The sequence below is a fragment of the Jaculus jaculus genome, chromosome 8 (assembly GCF_020740685.1).
Source record: "Jaculus jaculus isolate mJacJac1 chromosome 8, mJacJac1.mat.Y.cur, whole genome shotgun sequence".
In the NCBI taxonomy this organism is placed as follows: domain Eukaryota; kingdom Metazoa; phylum Chordata; class Mammalia; order Rodentia; family Dipodidae; genus Jaculus; species Jaculus jaculus.
This window is the reverse complement of record NC_059109.1, coordinates 121,374,905-121,395,003: the sequence shown is the minus strand read 5'-3', so window position 1 is coordinate 121,395,003 and position 20,099 is coordinate 121,374,905. Positions and strand designations below refer to the sequence as shown.

At 41.5% G+C, this 20,099-nt stretch overlaps 1 protein-coding gene across 1 annotated transcript in view; it reads left to right on the top strand.

The window, feature by feature from the left end:
- Positions 1–20,099, top strand: part of Zhx3 (zinc fingers and homeoboxes 3) — a 143,444-nt gene that overhangs the window by 35,605 nt on the left and 87,740 nt on the right. Inside the window, exon 2 of the mRNA XM_045155710.1 lies at positions 16,265–16,348. The gene's annotated coding sequence lies outside the window, so the exon portion shown is untranslated. The remainder of the gene's footprint in view (positions 1–16,264; positions 16,349–20,099) is intronic.

Sequence of the window (20,099 nt, the reverse complement as noted above, 5' to 3'; positions counted from 1 at the left end):
TGTGTGCAGGTGTTCATGTGTAAATGCTGGCATGCCAACCTCATTCTGAAGCTGGCTTTCTCTGGATTCTCCTTCTGTCCTCCTTCTTTGCTGTGCTCCCATGAGGTTCTCTGAAATCTGTCTTTGTCTCACATCTTATTGTCATTGTCGCCTTAGGATTAGGACCATCCTGTCATCCTCTAAATTACTGACTACATACAGTGTTCCTGGGATCTGGGTTAGACTCTGCTTTCCAGCTTCAGCAGCAAGTGCTTCGTCCACTGAGCCGCTTCCCCAGTGTCACTGCCCTTGCTGACTGCTGCTGGGCAGTGGTGAGATGACTCAAGGAAGAGAATAACTTTCCATGGCATAGAGCATATGCATGACTCTTGGCTTCAAGTAACATACAGTCTAGTGTGGATGCAGAGTAAAAGGAAATTATAGTTTAGCATTTTGTTCTGATAGTGGTGAAAGTAAATGATCATGCTATGTCAACAACATAGACAAACACATTTGTTACTTGCTATAGTTTATGGAATAAATTAGAAGATACAGTAGTTCATTGTTTACAGTTTGCCAAGTAGTCCTGCTTTCCTAGATAGCCAGGCTAAGGCAAGCACAGGTTCTTTTATTCCAACCTTCATGACTAATATGAACTCTAAAACCACACATTACACAGTCTGTCTAGCCTTCTGGATTACAGAATGGCTTCAGGGGGTTAAAGAGGCAATAGCAGAGTTCAAAGATCCCAAGAGACCACAGCTGGGAAAATGATAAGGAAGCCGAGTTTCTGGAGGGGTCAGATACTAACCTGTCTTAAATTCTGCTGGAGACACTGTTCTTGCTGCTCGTGGTGAGTCAGGCTGCTTCCTGGCCGCAGGCTTGAGCAGAGCTGCAGAGCTGAGCTACGGGACCATGGAGGCCACAGAAGCCAAGGGCAGGACTGGGTCTGGATGGATGGGTAGACAGCAGGTCCAGAAGGGTGAACAGGCAGACTGGCAGGTGGCAATTCAAGTAGGTTGTGTCAATAGCAGAACCAAGATGGGCAAAAGCCTCTGGGACAGTCAAGAATTCTGTTTTCTAGGCCCTTGTTGTGCACACAGGGTTGGGGTGGTCAGGTGACACATCAGTGGGGCCATCATTGTTGCAGTGCTAGGTGTCAGTGCTCGGGTGAGTGAGTTGTGCCTTGTCCTCCTTCTGATGTGCCTATGGGTTCTTGGGCCTGGTTTTTCTGATATGATGTTAATATGTGCATGTGTTCCTATAGTGCCAATTTACTTTGGTAAACTTTTAAGAAAATATTATTTTTAATTTATTTGAGAGAGAAAGAAGCAGAGAGAGAGAGAGAGAGACAGACAGACAGACAGACAGACAGACAGACAGAATGTGCGCACCAGGACCTCCAGCCACTGCAAATGAACTCCAGATGCATGTACCTGTACCACCTTGTGCATCTGGTATATGTGGGTCCTAGAGAATTGAACCTTGGTCTTTTGGCTTTGCAGGCAAGTGCCTTAACTGCTAGGCCATCTCTCTAGCCTTACTTTGGTAAACTTATAGGATGGCACCCTTTCTACTCCCAGGAGGGAGTCATTTTTTAAAAACTTTTTTTCCAGGTAGGGTCACCATTCTAGCCTAGGCTGACCTAGAATTCACTGTGTAGTCTCAGCGTGGCCTGAAACTCATGGTGATCCTACTATCTCTGCCTTTCAAGTGCTGGGATTAAAGGTGTGTTCTACCACACACAGCTTTTAAAAGTTTTTAATTGACAATTTTATACATGTACTTGATGTATTTTCATCATGATCCCTCTCATTACTTTTTTTTTTTAACCCTTCCTCATTCATCAGACCCTTTCTTCTCTATTTTGATGTCCTTTTTTTTCCCCCTCCTTCATCCTTCATTATGATAGGCTGATAGGCCCAGTGTTGTTCAGGTAATGACAACCACTGTGAGTTCGTGATTGCAGTGGCTACTTTGTGTCTGGAAGATGGCATGCCAAAGCACTCCTCCCCCTCCTTTGGCTTGTAACATTCCACCACCTCTTTCACAATGTTCTCAGACCTTAAAGGGTGTGGTAGAGATGTCTCATTTGTGCTAAGCATTCAATTGCCACTTTTCAGTATTTTGATGAGTTTTGAGTCTCTCTAGTAGTCATTGTAATTTGCAAAAAGAAGCTTCTCTGACCAGAAGTGAGAGAAGCACTAATTATGGGTGTAACAAATAACTTAGAGGATAATACGATGGGGACAGTATATCCATTTAGTGAAACAATAGTAGTAGCTTCCTCCTACTCCACTAGGACCTATGACCTTCTAAGCATAGTATTTTTATTTATTTGAGAGAGAAAGAGAGGGGGGCAGATAGAGAGAAAGAGAATGGTTACGCCAGGGCCTTTAGTCACTGCAAACGAACTCCAGATGTGTGTGCCCCCTTGTGCATCTGGCTTATGTGGGTACTGGAGAATCGAACCAGGGTCCTTAGGCTTCACAGGCAAACGCCTTAACCACTAAGCCATTTCACCAGCCGTAAGCCATAGTCTTTTGGCTAGGTTTTCAGTACCAGGAATGAATTCCCTCCTGTGGAGCAGGCCTCACATCCAGTCAGCAGTTGATTACCCCCATAACAGTCATACCACTATTGTACAGGTGTGTGCATCTTGCCTGGCTGGCTGATTGTGTAGCTTATAGGGTCCACTGCTGACTAGGATTATTGATGGGGCTAGTGTGGTGGCACATGCCTTTAATCTCAGTACCTGGGAGGATTTTTATGAGTAGGAGGATTGCTGTGAGTTCTAGGTCAGCCTGGGCTAGAGTGAGACCCTACCTTGAGGAGAGAGAGAGAAAAAAAAAAGATAGATGACTTTTCTCTCCCAGCATACTACATAGCTCTTTCCAGCACTAAGACAGTTAGGCAGCAGGAAGGAGACTTCCAGCTCAGTTCCAGCTTAATTTCTCAGTGTCTTGCAACCAAAGCATGTGGTGTCTTCAGTAAATAAGTATATAATAAAGTAGTTTCCATCTGGTTTATTCATAATATCTTTAGCTTGGATTACTCTTCCCTCCAACCCCTCTTCTTCATCATCCCCCTTTCCCTGACCCTATTTAGACCTTTCCACCCCAAGTGTTCTGTCCCTCCACTTAAATACTTAAATATCCCTTCCCCTTAACCACTCCTCCATTTTTTAGCTATTGTAACTAGAGCAGCAGTAAACATGGATGAGCAGGTGTCTATAGTGAAGTGAAGAGGAAGTCATCTAGGGGTTTGTGCTGTGTGGGAGGTGCTGGACAGATGGTGCTGTTCCCTATCCACCGAGGAGTAGAATTATCCTTTGTCCTCAGAATGGAGTCAAAAGTTGTTTGCAAAATGGAGTCTCTCAGGGCAAGCAGACTGAAAAGACTGTTTTATACATTGTGGAGTAATTTAAGGTGGAGCACAGCCCGATCTCAATAGTCAACAGGACAACTAATCCAGTATTTGGGGGAAGACAAGCAAAGGTAGTTGAAGAAAGCTTAGAGAAAGAAGTGCCTACACTGATGCCCAAAGAGCTCTTACCTGAAGTCAGAGTGTCCTTTGAAGGGAAGGGTGGGAAAGTGTGTAGAGGACGAAGAGTGTACTAAGTATTCAGTATACTAAGTATTCAGTATACTAAGTATTCAGTATACTAAGTATTCAGTATACTAAGTATTCAGGGAAAACCGTGGGGCAGGCGACTGTGTGCAGGACCTGGAAGCAGCCCAGCACGGCAAGAACTTGCAGTGCAGTGGATAGGCTGGAGCTTTGTGGATGGCTACATGTGGAGGATGAAGCTGGACAGGTGGGGAAAGCCTAGACTCAGATTTGAACGAGCTTAGAGTTGATGCTGAGATTTTGAGGAAGGGAATCCTGAAAACGCCATCAGGAGAGAACCAATATGATTTCTAGTGAGAAAGGGTAAGACTGCACTCAAGATTCTGAGTCAGGAGATTTGAGGCCAGCCTGGGATACTCAGTGAGTTAGAGGGTAAAAAGCCAAAACCAGACGAAAAAAGAAGGAAGGTAAGAGTGGCACTCATATTTAATCTTCATTGTTCTCTGTAATGTTTCCTGGGCTCTGGCAGGTGTGATAGAGATGGCTTGTCTCATACAAGGCAGTCAGCTTTCTTTTTCTGTCATACTGATGGGTCTTGGGTCTCCCCGGGTATTTGCTGTCATTTGTAAAAAACAAGTTTTCTTTTTCAAACAATATTTTTTTTTATTTTTTTGAGAGAGAGAGAGAATGAGAATGGGTGTGCCAGGGCCTCTAGTCATTGCAAACAAGCTCCAGACACATGTGCTACCATGTGTATCTGGCTTACACTGGTACTGGGGAATTGAAGCCTAAGGACCCATGTTTGACTCTTCAGATCCCATGTAAGCAAGATGCACAACATGATGCAAGTGTGCAAGGTGGCACGTGTGCACAAGGTGGTGCACATGTTTGGAGTTTGATTGCACTGGCTGGAGGCTCTGGTATGCCAATTCAATTCTCATTCTCCCTCCCCCCCCCCTTATAAAAAGAAAAGGCAGTGTGTTGGACTTGCCTCAAAACAAACAAACAAAAAACAAGCTTTCTAACCAGGAGTGAGAGCAGCAGGGGATATGGCAGTAGGCATTAGACACTGAGGAGACTCAAGCTCATCACAGCAGAAAAACAGGAGCTCAACAGGAAACTTACAACATGCCCCAAGGCTCAGGGAGTATTGTGGAAGAGGGGCAGAAAGAATGTAAGAGCCACAGGGGTGGGAAGGTACATTCTGAGGCACTGACCCAGCCCTTCACCCACAAAGGGACTGGTGCATTCATGACGCCACAATAACTACCAATACCCCACTGAGGAGGGCCCTTAGGGGAACGAGGTGGGGAGAGGGGAGTATGACTAATATGGAATATATTCATATGGCAAAGTTCATAATTTGTTTTTTAAAAAAGAAAGTAAATTCACACTGAAGGTGCCCTGTTATAAATTAAGTACTGGGTACAGAGTCAACTGCCTTCTGGGTGAGTGTGCATCTTGCCATTTGTGGTACTATTTCTTCACTCTCTAATCTCAGCCCCTGTGTGGGTGGTCTCCACAGCTGGTCCCCTCCTTGATTATAGAGAGCTGCTCTCCAAGCTCCTTCTGAGGTCATTAGAGGGTGCAACTTCCCCAGGCCTTTAATTATTCTCCTGATGATCTCTGGCTCTCTCCTTCCACATCCAGCTTCTACTCTCTCTGGATGGGTTTCCTTCCCACTATGGTTCTATGGGCACCTGCACATTCCTAGAGGTCCTTTTTGGCTTAGTTCAAACTGACGCTTCCACTGCATGATCTTGATGGCGTACTTTTTTTTTGGGGGGGGGGGCGGCTACACATTGTCACCGTTCTGGTGGCATCTTTCCTGTTTATCCCATACAATTGAATCCCATACTATTGAATCTATATAGGTAGGTAGGTAGGTATGTATGTATATTTGGTGTGTTTATGTGTTCGTTCATTTCATTCCATGGTATGTAGGAAGGTCAGAGGAGTGTTAGTCCTTGCCTTTCCTTCCGCTGTGTTAGAGGCAGGATCTCTTGTTCACTGTTGTGTTTACTAGGCCAGCAAGCATCCAAAGGTTCTTCTTTCTCCACTTCCTTTTCAAAGTAGGCATGCTGGGATTACAGACATTGGTGCTAAAGGCATCTGGATTTACATGGGTTCTGGGGATCTGAACTCAGGTTCAGCAAGCACTTTATCCACTGAACAATCTTCCTAGCCCTCTTACTTTATCTTTTATAATATATTTATTCATATAATAAATAGTCCTTCATAATGACCATTTTTATAATACAGAAGAAATATGTGCTAGTGCCTCACTATTTATGATGAATCAAAAATCCCCAGACACTTTTTGGCTACCTCTGAAAAGTATCAGACATCCAAGGAATTTAGCATTCTATCTGCAGCAGCAGAACTATCAGTGATTTAACCATATGGAGAACCTACTTCATTCTAGTAGCAAAAATTGAAATTGTAAGATACCAATTTTTCTTATATCAAGTTAGCAAAGTGTGCTTGTGTGTATGGGATGTGGGTGTTATGGTAGGGAGTGTATGAAGGGTGGGGAGTGTAGCTGCAAGGTAACAAGCAAAAGAAAGTGAAGGCCAGCAAGGATTTAGAAAGTGACCGTGCTCTCATACACTCCTTATGGAATGTAGGCTGGCACAGTGCAGTTGGCAATGTGGGCCTTAAAAATGTTCATTAAAAAGAACTTGCCAGGTGTTGAGGGGCATGCCTTTAATCCCAGCACTCAGGAGACAGAGGTATGAGGATTGCTATGAGCTCAAGGAATTCCAGGTCAGCCTGAGCTAGGATGAGACCCTACCTTGAAAAACAAACAAACAAAAAGAACTCAAATTCTGGAAATCTAAGAAAATAATTATGGGTGAAGAAATTAACTTACATGCCAAAAAAATAAGGTAAGTGAAAACAAACCAAAACTAGACATGGTCAGATGCCTAATAGTGGGTGACTTTGACTATAGCAAAGCTCTGCAGCTTACAAGATGCAGCAGCGGGAGGAATCTAACAAAAAAAATTAATGAAAGGGAAAATAGATTTATTCAGAATATCAATTCTGTAAACAATTAACAGTCATGATTATTGTTATGATCTGAATTAAGTGTTTTCCTCTTATAGTCTTATGTTCTTCATTATTTTCCACTTTCTAAAATAAATGTGTTATAATCAGGAATGAAAAAATTTCCATCTAATAGCCAACTTGTCACATGAAAATGTTTAACCATAGTAGCATAGTAAAAATACTCAGTGGAGCTGGGGAGATGGCTCAATGTGTAAAATACTTGCCACACATACATGAAGGCTTAAGCTCAGATCCCTAGAGCCCATGTAAAAGGCTGGTGTGCACCTATAATCCCAGTGTAGGGATGTGGAGGCAGAAGGATCCCTGGGGTTTACTGACTAGCTAGTCTAGCCAGATTAGTGAGCCCTAGGTTTTAGCATTAGGCCCTGTCTCAAAGAGTTAAGTGGAGAGTGATTGAGGAAGGTACTCAAAGTTAACCACTGACCTCCACATACACACCTCCACACATACCACACACAAATATACATGGAGTAAAGGGCTTAACAATATGGGAAGTATTAGTTATATATATTAAATGAAAGTACAAATATGAATAATATCACCCAGTTGATTTGAACTTTATATATGTGTGCTACCAAATGTTGACAGTACTGACCCCTGGATGGTATATACTTCTGGAATGACTTAATTTTCTCCCTTATGACTATGATTTTGATTAAGAATCCGTGTTACAAGGGGGCGCATGCGTCTGGAGTTCGTTTGCAGTGGCTGGAGGCCGTGTTGTGCCCATTCTCTCTCCCTCTCTCTATCTGCCTCTTTCTGTCCCTCTCTGTCTCTCTCAAATAAATAAACAAAAATAACAAAAAAAATTTAAAAAAAAAGAATCTGTGTTAGTTTTATTGTTGCTATGTCTGACAACATTTCAGAGGGTTAGTTCTGGTTGCTTGGCTTCACGTGCTTGGCAAGACATCATGGCAGAGGGAGTATGTAGCAGAGGCTGTTTTCTGGAAAACAAGGGCTGGGAGAGGACAGGGAGAGGTTGGGGTGAGAGGTCCCAAGAACACGCCCCCAGTGACATACTTACTCCAACTAGGCCCTACCTCCCGTTCCTAACCCAACAATACCATCATATTATGACTCTAAGGGTTGAATCATTGATTAGGTCAGAGACTTCATGATTTAATCATGTCTAGAAACACCCAGAGGTGTGCTTCACTATCTCCAAGATATGTATAAATCCAGTCAAGCTGACAATCAAAATTAGCCATCATAGTGTACTTTTCTCCTATTGTCTTACATATACTTCTGAACTTCTCAGTTTGCCTATATTGAATGTATATGACTACACCCAGAGTTTTCACATAAAAAAGTCAAATTAATATTTTCATTTTTTGGGCTGGAGAGATGGCTTAGAGGTTAAGGCATTTGCCTGCAAAGCCAAAGGACCCAGGTTTGACTCCCCAGGACCCACGTAAGCCAGATGTACAAGGGGTCGCACACATCTGGAGTTCATTTGCAGTGGCTGGAGGCCCTGGTACACCCATTCTCTCTCTGTCTTCTCTACCTGCCTATTTCTGTATCTCTCTCTTTCTCAATAAATAAAAATAAAAATATTAAAAATATATTTTTGCTGGGTGTGGTGGCGTATTCCTTTATTCCCAGCACTTGGGAGGCAGAGGTTGGTGATTGCCATGAGTTTGAGGCCACCCTGAAACTACCTAATGAATTCTAGGTCAGCCTAGGCTAGAGTGAGACCCTACCTTAAACACACACACACACACACACACACACACACACACACAACACAGTCATCTTTACACTGCCCTTTCTGCTCTTTAAACATGCATAAGACATTTGACATGAAGGTTAGAGAAAAACTTGAGAGAATTGCTTATTGTGATTGTTTTATGAATTAATTAATTTCATTAAGATAAATTTTTATGAACTTAAGAGATTTGCCTTTATTTTGTTTAAAAAAAAATATATATATTTTAAATATATATTCTTTATATATTCTTTCTCAGAATGTTAGCTACATGTTACATGATTAAAAACAAACTGTCATTTTCTTTTTTTTCCTCAATTTTTTATTAACATTTTCCATGATTATAAAAAATAACCCATGGTAATACCCTCCCTCCCCCTCACTTTTCCCTTTGAAATTCCATTCTCCATCATATCCCCTCCCCATCTCAATCAGTCTCTCTTTTATTTTGATGCCATGTTCTTTTCCGATTATGATGGTCTTGTGGAGGTAGTGTCAGGCATTCTGAGATCATGGATATCCAGGCCATTTTATGTCTGGAGGGAGCACGTTGTAAGGAGTCCTACCCTTCCTTTGGCTCTTATATTCTTTCCTCCACCTCTTCCGCATTAGACTCTGAGCCTTGGAAGGTGTGATTGAGATGTTACTCAGTACTCTAGTCACTTCTTTCCATCACCATGATACCTTCTGAGCCATCCCAAGGTCACTGCCATCTGAAAAGAGAAGATTCTCTACCCAAAGTGAGAGTAGCATTAATATAAGGGTATGGATATTAAGAGAAGTGCTTACTGGGCAGTTTGATAAGCATAGTATATACATTTATCCAGACATCAGCAGATGTTATACCCCTGGGGCTCATGACTACCCCTGGTTTAAGTTTTCAGTATCAGGGATGTATTCCTCCCATGGAGCAGACCTCCAGTCCAATTGGAGGGCAGTTGGTTTCCATGATGATAGACGTGCCACTATTGAACCAAAAACTGTCATTAAAAAAATATTTTTATTTATGAGAGAGAGAATGAGTGCACCAGGGTCTCTGGCCACTGAAAATGAACTCTAAATGCATGTACCACCATGTGCATCTGGCTTACCTGGATGGGTTCTGGAGAATCAAACCTGGGTCCTTAGGCTTTGTAGCCAAGTGCCTTAAGTGCTAAGTCATCTCTCCAGCCCTCTATGTCATTTTAAAAAAGGTAATTAAGGTGCTTGCCTGCAAAGCCAAAGGACCCAGGTTTGATTCCCCAGGAGCCATGTAAGCCAGATGCACAAAGTGGCACATGTGTCTGTTCCTTTGCAGCAGCTGATGGTCCTGGTGCACCCATTCTCTCTCTGTCTGTCTCTTTCTCTCTCTCTGCCTCTCTGCCCTCAAATAAAATTTAAAAAAATGTTTAAAAAATGGTCTTTAAACTTTTTATTTTAGAAAGTTGTGGGAGCTGGAGAGATGACTTAGTGGTTATGGCACTTGCTTGCAAAACCTAGGGACTCAGGTTTGATTCCCCAGTATCCACGTAAGCCAGATGCACAAGGTGGCTCATGCATCTGGCATTCATCTGCAGTGGCTAAGAGGCCCTGGCAACCCATTTTATCTCCCCTCTATCTATCTATGTTTCTATATCTGCCTCTCTCTCAAATAAATAAAAAAATTTTTAAAAATTGAGGTACAATTTATAAATGCAACGAAATATGCAGATTTTAATGTGCACTTTTTTTTTTAAATTTTTATTTATTTATTTATTTGAGAGCGACAGACACAGAGAGAAAGACAGATAGAGGGAGAGAGAGAGAATGGGCGCGCCAGGGCTTCCAGCCTCTGCAAACGAACAACAGACGCGTGAGCCCCCTTGTGCATCTGGCTAACGTGGGACCTGGGGAACCGAGCCTCGAACCGGGGTCCTTAGGCTTCACAGGCAAGCGCTTAACCACTAAGCCATCTCTCCAGCCCTAATGTGCACTTTTGAAAAATGTTTGTACTGCTGTAAATGCCACCCCAAACCATATGTAGGACATGTTGGCCATCATAGAAAATGCTCCCCTTGTCAGTATTCACCATTTAGGAATGTTTTATTTTCTGATTTTACTATCATATTGCTTCTGTCTTTTTTAGAAAAATATTTTTGTTTATTTTATTTGCAAGCAGAGAGAGATCTAGAGAGGTGGAGAGAGAAAATGGGCACATGAGGGTCTTTAGCTGCTGCAGATGTACTCCAGATGCATATACCACTGTATGTATCTGGCTTTATGTGGGTACTGGGGAGCTGAACCCAGGTTGTTAGGCTTTGCAGGCAAGCACCTTAACTACTGAGCTATCTCTCCAGAGGGGGGAGGGTGGGGAACACACACTTGGCAACTTAAGAACTTCTTTAAAAGTCTTCCTCTCAAGCTGAAAAGATTACTCAGTGGTTTAGCCACTTGCCTGCAGAGCCTAACAACCCATGGTTGACTCCCCAGTACCCACATAAAGTCAGATAAATAGTGGTTCATGTGTCTGAAGTTTGTAGCATCCAGAGGCCCTGGTGTGCCCATTCTCTCCCTTCCCTCCCTCCCTGTCTCTTTCCTCTCTGTCTTCTCTCTTTGCAAATAAACAAAAATATTTTTTGAAAAAGTCTTCTTCTCCACATAGCCCCCTCCACCTAACTGTAGCTGTCACCATCCGATTTCCTTGTCAAATCAACTAATGTTTCTTATCCAATTGTTTTGGACTTGAATATAAGAGTGTCCCCATTCTGTGAAGTTGATTAGACAATGTATTATCAGTGAACATATTTAGTATATGGTTATCAGTTTCTCCTGGAGGAAATGAAAATGATGAAACTTGAGTACAAATGAGAAAAAATGAAAGCTCTTTCTCACTGATGAAAGCAAGGGAAGATCCTCAGTAAATTGACACCCATTCTCTGAAATATGAATATTGAATCCTCTCTATAAATGTAAACTTAATATTTGTGAACTCTCAAATGTATTAGAAAATTACCATAGAGATACAGACAACTAAAGGAAGTTAGTGTATTAACTGTTCAAGAATGTTTTAGGATAACATTAAAATTATTTCATAGAATGAAAAGACAGTCCATGTTCCTCGCCTGGAAGACTTAATAATTTGAAGGTGGCAACAGTACTCACCTCAGTCTAAAGATGCTCTCTGGCAGAGGACCCTAGATAGACCAGTCTTGAAAAGTGAAGTTGGAGGACTTGCGTGTCCTAATTTCAAAATTTACTATGAAGTTATAATGGTGTCACATTCCTTTAATTCCAGTACTTGGAAGGCAGAGGTGGGAGGATTGCCGTGAGTTTGAGGCCAGCCTGAGACTACATAGTGAATTCCAAGTCAGCCTGGGCTAGAGTGAGACCCTACCTTGAAACTCTCCCCCGCCAAGAAAAAACAGTGTGGTACTGGCATAAGGACAGATAAATAGATAAGTGAAGTATAATTGAGGTCCAGAAATGACCCATGTCTATGTGACCAACTGAGTTTTGAGAAGAGCATGAAGACCATTCAATAGAGAAAAGACAAATTTCTTCAACAAATGGTACAGAGACAACTGGATACCTTTATATAATACAGTGAAGTCATACCCAATACTACATCATGTACTAAAGTTAAAAATGAATCAAAGACCTGGCTGTAAGAGGAGACAACATAAATATAAATATAAAACTCTTCCAAGTAACCAGAAAGGAAAATCATTTTGATCTTGGATTTGGTAATGAACTTTTAGAAATGACATCAAAAGCATAAGCAATGAAAAATACAAATTGGGCTGTATTAGAATTTAAGATCTTTAAGTATCCAAACTACCAAGTAACTAGAAATATAGCTTATAAAATAGGAGAAAATATTTGAAAATCTCATAAGGGCCTAGTATCCATAATTTTACAACTGAACAACAGAGTCAACCCAGTTAAAATATGGACAAAGGGGGCTGGAGAGATGGCTTAGCAGTTAAGGCACTTGACTGCAAAGCCAAAGGACCCAGGTTCGACTCCCCAGACCCATGTAAGCCAGATGCACAAGGGAGTGAACGCATCTGGAGTTCATTTTCAGTGGCTGGAGACCCTGGTGTACCCATTCCCTCTCTTTCTCTCTCCACCTGTCTATTTCTGTATTTCTCTCTTTCTCAAACAAATAAATACATAAAATATTTAAAAAATATGGACAAAGGACTTGGATATTATACCAAGATGATATTCAATGGGCTACACATGAAAAGATATATAACACCATCAGTCATTAAGAAAATGCCGATTAAAAACCTCAATAACAGCCACTTCATTGGATGACTATAATTAAAAACAAAGCCAGCTGGTTGTGGTGGCACACACCTTTAATCCCAGCAGTTGGGAGGCAGAAGTAAGAGGATTGCTGTGAGTTTGAGGCCATCCTGAGACTACATAATGAATTCCAGGTCAGCCTGGGTTAGAGTGAGACCCTACCTCGAGGTAGGTGGGGTAACAAAGCAGAACAAAACCCCAGCAAGTTGGAGGATGTGGAGAAGTTGGAACCTTTTTCTCTGCTGGTGGGAATGCAAAACAGTACAGCCACTGGGGGAAACAGATTGGTAGTTCCTCAGAAAGTTAATATGGAATTATCATGTGACACAGCAATTTTACCTTAAAGTGTCTACCTGCAGGTAATTGGAAACATGTACTCAAACAAATATTATCAATAGCCTGAAGGTGAAGACAACCCGACATCTGTCAGTCACTGAAGTGATGAACAACATGCAATATATATGTACACACACATACATACATACATACACATACATTTATATATACACACACATATATGTATATGTGAGTTTGTGTGTGTATACGTACATACATATGTACATACATACGTATCCCCACACTGGATTTTTTAACCATAACAGATGAGATGGGAAGCATCTTGAAAGAAGGTGGACCCAGGTGGTCACTTGCTGTATGACTGCATTTGTCCAGAATGTCCTGAAAGGTTGGGTGTGATCCCAGCATGAAGGGGTGTGGGGCTGAGTCAGAAAAGTGGCATGAGTTAGTTCATGGTCAGCCTGTGCTGCAGTGTGAAATCCTGTCATAAAACAAGCAAACAAATCAAAAAAGAAATATCCTGAAGACATAAGTCCACTGAAACATAAAATATGTTAGTGATGCCAGGGGCTAGGCAGTAGTACTTAGTGAGTTACCAAGCTTCATTATGAGTTAGTTTGAGACTAGATAGAGATAATGGTTGCACAATTTCATTAATGTTCCCAATACCACAGAATTGTACATTTAGAAATGGTTTATATATGCACGTGCACGCGTATGTGACATTTTCCTCAATTAAAAATTCCATCATACAGCTTCTGTGATCTCACAAATAATGATGGCTTTGCTGTCATAGTTACCTTGTGGCTGCTGGAACCATGTGCTTTGCAGCTTTAGTATATTGGGAGTCTTTCCAGCTGTGATGGTTAAATCTCGAAGACAGGTGATCTAAGTTGGTTTTTCTCTGTAATAACAATTGAGAAATACAGTTTTCATTTCTCTTTTATTGTTGATATTTGAAAAACTTTTGCCTAAAATAAGGATTGAGTGATTTAAGTATGTAATGTGATCAGATAGTGGCAGGTTTCTTCATTTAATTTAAAAGCGCATTGTTTAAAATAACTTCATACTATCTGGAAATGAAGGAATTTTTGTGTTTATGAAGACTTATAGTAATTTTTAAACACCCAGTAAGAAATACATATGGAATTGAAGTCATAGGTGCTTTCCTGTGCTGCACCCCTAGACACACTGTGACGCTGTCTAAAACCACTGCGCATGTCGGTTGTCACCAGAAGAGCAGGGGTTGGGAATAAGACATTTCTGTCTTCAGCCAATTTCTACTTCAGTTCAAGCTGAGTTTGTTGAAAACCTAAACATATTATTTTCTGCATCTTATACATGTTCTGTGTTTTTGAAGGATGAATTTTAAGTTGTATTTTGGCAAAATAACATGCTTTTGAAGAGAGTCTCTTGCACAGCAAGGTGGAAGTACTTTGCTATTGGTCGTGAGGCTGATGGTTTCTGGTCCCCAGTCACAGTGTTTTATGAGTGTTTGTTTCTCTAGAAGATGTATTCATGTTAGTTATCTTGCATATTCCCCAGTTCTTCTTAGGACCCAAAATATGCCAGGCCAACAGTGTCTAAATGTTCAGCAAGCACAGCTAGCTGGTTTGTGGTGGGCCAGGCTGGCAGCTTTGATGTTATCCTGTCAACTGAATGGAAGAGTAAAAGAAGTATGTTGTCTCCTTTGTGATTTTTAAAATTAGAAGGGCCCTGGTAAGCCTGGAAAAATGCCTAAAATGTAATGGGCCAAAGGTGGTTATAATGGTCGGCTTAGGATATTTACTGCTTCTGACTTCTACAAAACCCAAAAGTTTTCCTTTTCATGATGGCTGTAGGATAATTTTTTATTTTTTGAGGTAGGGTCTCGTTCTAGTCCAGGCTATACAGTCTCAGGGTGGCATTGAACTCATGGCAATCCTCCTACCTGTGCCTCCCGAGTGCTGGGATTAAAGGTGTGTGCCACCACGCCTGGTGGATAATTTTTTTTTCAAATAAGAAAAGGTTAGTTTAGTTGTGAATAATTATACATTTTGTTTTTACTAAGTTGTAAATTAGGGAAAAAAGAAAATAGGTTGATGAAACTTTAGCTTACTATTTATAGTTTGCTCAGAAAAGCAGCATATAAATTTGCTTATACAAGCAGTCTAGCACATACTGTATTGCTTGGACAGTTTATCCTCTCTACATGTCTCAATTTCTCCATTTGGGTGATTAGAATAATAGGTTCTACCTACAAGGGTTGTTTTAGTTAATGTAAAGTGCTTAGAGAGAAGTTGGCTGCACAGTGTGGAAGTAGCTTGTAGCTATGTTAGTGATTGATGGGCAGACCTGTGTAGATTCACAAAATGTCTGTAGCCCTGACGCCCTGTGGTGGAACAAGGTTTGGATGTCTGAAGGTCCAAGCCTCTCTGGTATACTCATTTTGGTCTGCTGTTTTGCTAATGGACTTAATTTTTAAAAAAAAAAGGTTTGTTTACTTAATAGAGAGAGAGAATGGGCACACCATGGCCTCCAGTGATCGCAAACACACTCCAGATGCATGTGCCACTGTGTGCATCTGGCTTACGAGGGTTCTGAAGAATCGAATCTTGATCCTTGGGCTTCGCAGGCAAGCGCTTTAACCACTAAACCTTCTCTCCAGCCCACTAATGGACATTTTAACTAAAGAGAATGTTTTGGGAAAAGGAATAAAGAACCCAAGAGGAGTAGTCTCTTTAGGCTTTCCCAAATATTTTTAAGACCCACATGAAGCATCTCTCATGGTTTGTTGAAAAAAATACAGTTTGTTTTTTTTTGAGTTAGGGTCTCATTTTAGCCCAGGCTGACCTGGAGTTCACTATGTAGTCTCAGGGTGGCCTCGAACTCATGGTGGCCCTCCTACCTCTGCCTCCCAAGTGCTGGGATTAAAGGTGTGCGCCACCATGCTTGGCTTGAATTTTAGATACTAATGAGTCATCTTGCTTGACCTATTCACCTTACTTCCATTTACGTTCTAGTTTCCTTAAGTTAGTAAAAGCTCTTACATGAGTATTGACATCTCTTAAGATGTTCGTATTTATTTGCAAACACAGAGAGAGAGAGAGCCAGAGAGAAGAGAGATGGAGAGAATGTGTACTCCAGGGCCTCCAGCCATTGCAAAGGTTATGTGGGTACTGGGGAATTGGGAATTGAACCTGAATCCTTAGACTTCACAAGCAAGTGCCTTAACCACTAAACTATCACTCCAGCCCCAATATCTTATTTTGTGGTCCCCACTTGGGGTTTATGTATACTTGTAAAAATGAATTAGGAAAGATGAGTGAGATAGGTAACTCAGCTTCTTGGAATGTGGTTTCTCATGCAGTGATGTCTGATGCTTCTTTGTAGGACTGCACTACAGCTGCAGAGCCGGTGTCCCTAGAAGATGCACACAGGCTTGCATGAGTGAAGGGGATCGGACAAGATGACAAAGTGAGTAAAGAATGTGCTCGTCAGTTTAACGTGATTCTCACGGTGGAGCTGTCAAAACTGGAAGGCTTGAATTATTGTGGCTGTATGTTAGGTTTCAAATTGTTACAGAACTTTGTTTTCTTGAAACAGGGTCTCATGTAGCCCAGTCTGGTCTTGAAACCCTGTGTGTAGTTGCGAATGATCTCAAACTCCTGATCCTCTTGCCTCCAGCTCCTGGTGTTAGGGTTACAGGTACAAACCATCCTGCCTGGCCATCTATTTGGGATTAATTAAATGTATCACCACATATTAATATTTCTTTTCTTTTTTCTTTCTTTCCTTTTTTTTTTTTTTTTTTTTTTTTTGAGGTAGAGTCTTACTCTAGCCCAGGCTGACCTGGAACTCACAGCCATTCTACTACCTCTATCTCCTGAATGCTGGGATCAAAGGTGTGTGCCACCATGCCTGGCACATGTTAATATTTCTTTGTCACATTTTGTTTTTTCTTTGTGTGCCCTGCATTTGTAGTTTCATGTACTTCCTTCTTTTGTCATTACATTTTACCAAGAGTATCATTTTTTATTCTTAGCTTAAATATAAAATTTTTCTTTGTCATTCTTTTTTTTTTGAGAAGGATTTTTTTGTTTGTTTTTTTGAGGTAGGGTTTCACACTAGCCCAGGTTGAGCTGGAATTCACTACATAGTCTCAGGGTGGCCTCAAACTCATGGCGATCCTCCTACCTCTGCCTCCCAAGTGCTGGGATTAAAGGCATGCGCCACTATACCTGACTTTGAGACAGGATTTTGCCATATAGCTCAGGCTTGTCTTCAATACATAATCCTCCTGCCTTATCCTCCTGAGTATCAGGATTATAGGTGTGTGCTACTGTACCTGAATTTGGAATATAAGCCCTAAAAAAAATAAAGAAAAAATATTGTGAAGCATAGAAAAGAATAGTAAAGTCACTTTTTTTTCACTCTATTCCTCAGGTAGCCTCCCTCTCAGAAGCAGCAACGTTTTCAATTTCTTATTTATTTACTTATTTATTTTAGAGTGACAGACAGAGAGAGAAAGAGGCAGATAGATAGATAGGGAATGGGCGCGCCAGGGCCTCCAGCCACTGCAAATGAACTCCAGACACGTGTGCCCCTTGTGCATCTGGCTAACGTGGGTCCCAGGGAATCAAGCCTCGAACCAGGGTCCTTAGGCTTGACAGGCAAGCGCTTAACCACTAAGCCATCTCTCCAGCCCAACTTTTTCAATTTCTAATTAATTCTTTTTTTTTAATTTGTTGTTGTTGTTTATTTTTACTTATTTGAGAGCAACACACAGAGAGAGAGAGGCAGATAGAGAGAGAGAATGGGCACTCCAGGGCCTCCAGCCACTGCAAACCGAACTCCAGACACATGTGCCCCCTTGTGCATCTGGCTAACGTGGGTCCTGGAGAATCGAGCCTCGAACTGGGGTCCTCAGGCTTCATAGGCAAGCACTTAAACGCTAAGCCATCTCTCCAGCCCATCTAATTAATTCTTTCTTTTTTGCTTCAGAATATCCAATTCGTTAGTAGGGCATGGTGGTACATACCTATTGCACTTGGAAGACTGAGGCAGGAGTCTTGCAACAAGTTTTAGGCCAGCCAGGGTTCCATAGAAAGACCATGTCTTAAAACAACAGCAAATATAATTTCTTTCCTTTTAAAAATAGTGTTATTCAAAATTATTTTGTTTGCTTCTGGTTGTGCAATTTTTATTTACTCATTTTTGGTAATGCTGAAAGGGATGCTTGTTCCCTGTTTTTAATGGTCTGCTTATAATTTGTGCAGTTGACTTTGTAGACATTTTCTAACTTCACTGATGTTATTGTAGAGCTTTCTTTCTCAAACAGAATTCTGTTGGGTTTCATCTCTGTTTAGCCTATCTTGAAGACACCTTGGGTAGGAATTTATCCTCTTTGATGTGTGGTTCCTTTTGCATCTTATCTTTCTGAACCCATTTGTTTCTTCATTTTATTAGTTGTCGCCTTCTCATTGTGCCTTCTGTTTTATAAAATTTTTCAAGCAAACCTTAAATTTGACTGTCTTTTGAATTTGAATAGGACATGTGTTTCTAGATTTATTTACTATCACTAGGCAGAAGCAGGGCTCTCCTTCCCCTTTACACATCTTCTCTTCCTATTCTTCCTATCTGCCAGTGATTCCCCCCCGCCCTGCTTTTACATTTGGCATTTATTCTGAGATATCCCAATTCTTTTGAGCTGAACTGGTACTCTCAAGTATTTTGTTATTTATCTTGAGAGAGGAAGAAGGGGAGAGAGAAAAAATGGGCATGCCAAGGCCTCTAACCAGTGGAAACAGAACTCCAGACACATGTGTACCTTTTGTATCTAGCTTGACCTGGGTACTAGGTAATTGAACCTGGATCAATAGGCTCTGCAGGCAAGTGCCTCAATTGCTGAGCCATCTCTCCAGCCCTATTTTGCTGTTTTTGATTCATTCACTTAATTAAAAGCCACTAAGACCTCACTTAGAGTGGATAGGCTCTGTGCGAGAGGCAGGGGGTACAAAAGTAAGGCAGACAGATCCTTGCTTTCTAGGTCCCTTGTCTGGTTGAGGAGGTGGCATGTCATGCAACCAATCCAACAGTGGAAAAAGATGTGATGTGTCAGGTGTACTGGAGACAGAGAAGGACTGGTGTTTGTTGAGTGGGAAAAGGCATCCTGGGAGCCCAAAGCTACTATGGAGGAGGATGAATTGTGGTACTGAGGATAAAGGGTGGGCATACCTGCCCACCATGTTCTTGGGAGAATGGCTAGAGATGAGATTGGACCAATTTGGGGCCAGTTGTGAAGCACCTTGAATGCCTGGTTTCATTTTGAGTTTATATCCTGTGTTCTGTATCACAAAAGTTTTATAGCAGGGAGACCATGCTTGAATTCATTCCTTAGAAAAGTAACCTTCTATGAAGCAAAGACCACAGGGAGAGAGATCAACTGAACAACTGTGGCTGTTGTCAAGATCATAGATGAGGGCTATTGGCACAAGGAGATAACAGTGAGAATGGATATAATGAGGTGTTTTGAGGCAGAATCTACACTATTACCTGACGTGGTTGGAGGGAAGGGTAGGAATTAGAGGATGCCATCAAAGGCTTTTTGCTTGTTAGTTTAATAGATGGTAGGTATGTTGACCAGCTTTTAGCATGGACTAAGTGTATAGAGGGGGATACAGGAAATAATTTGGAAAGAGGCAGAGGAAAATTTATTTTAGGACTTGATACTATCTAGGGAAACATCTAGGAGCAGATGAAAATATGGGCCAGAAGGTATGAGACTTGCTTGCTGTACTGGGGTTGCTGAAGCCATAAGAATGGGTCTTGGAGGTCCCCAAGTAGAGCATGTAGGCAGGTCTTAAGATGGGCTCTTGACCAAGATCAGGTTCTGTGTGCAAGGTCAGATCATCCTTAGTACCACAACGCTCTTCAAATGGCTGCTTTACCTCAGCCATCCTGTGCGTGGAAGTTACTGTTATTCTGCTTTGTAGGCCAGGATACTTCAGGCTTCAAGGCATTATTACCAAGCTAGTAAGTGCATTGTAAAAGAAGCCCAATGCCATGTCTGTGCTTTTCTGCTGGAAGCAGAAAAGTGGTGTGGAAGAGATAATCACCTACTGGGGGCCACATACAGAGAGATGTGTAGAGAAAGAGAGACACTAAGACACTGGTTTCTTAGAAAACTAGAAGCTACACCAGCACGTTAAGTTCTTACAGAACACCA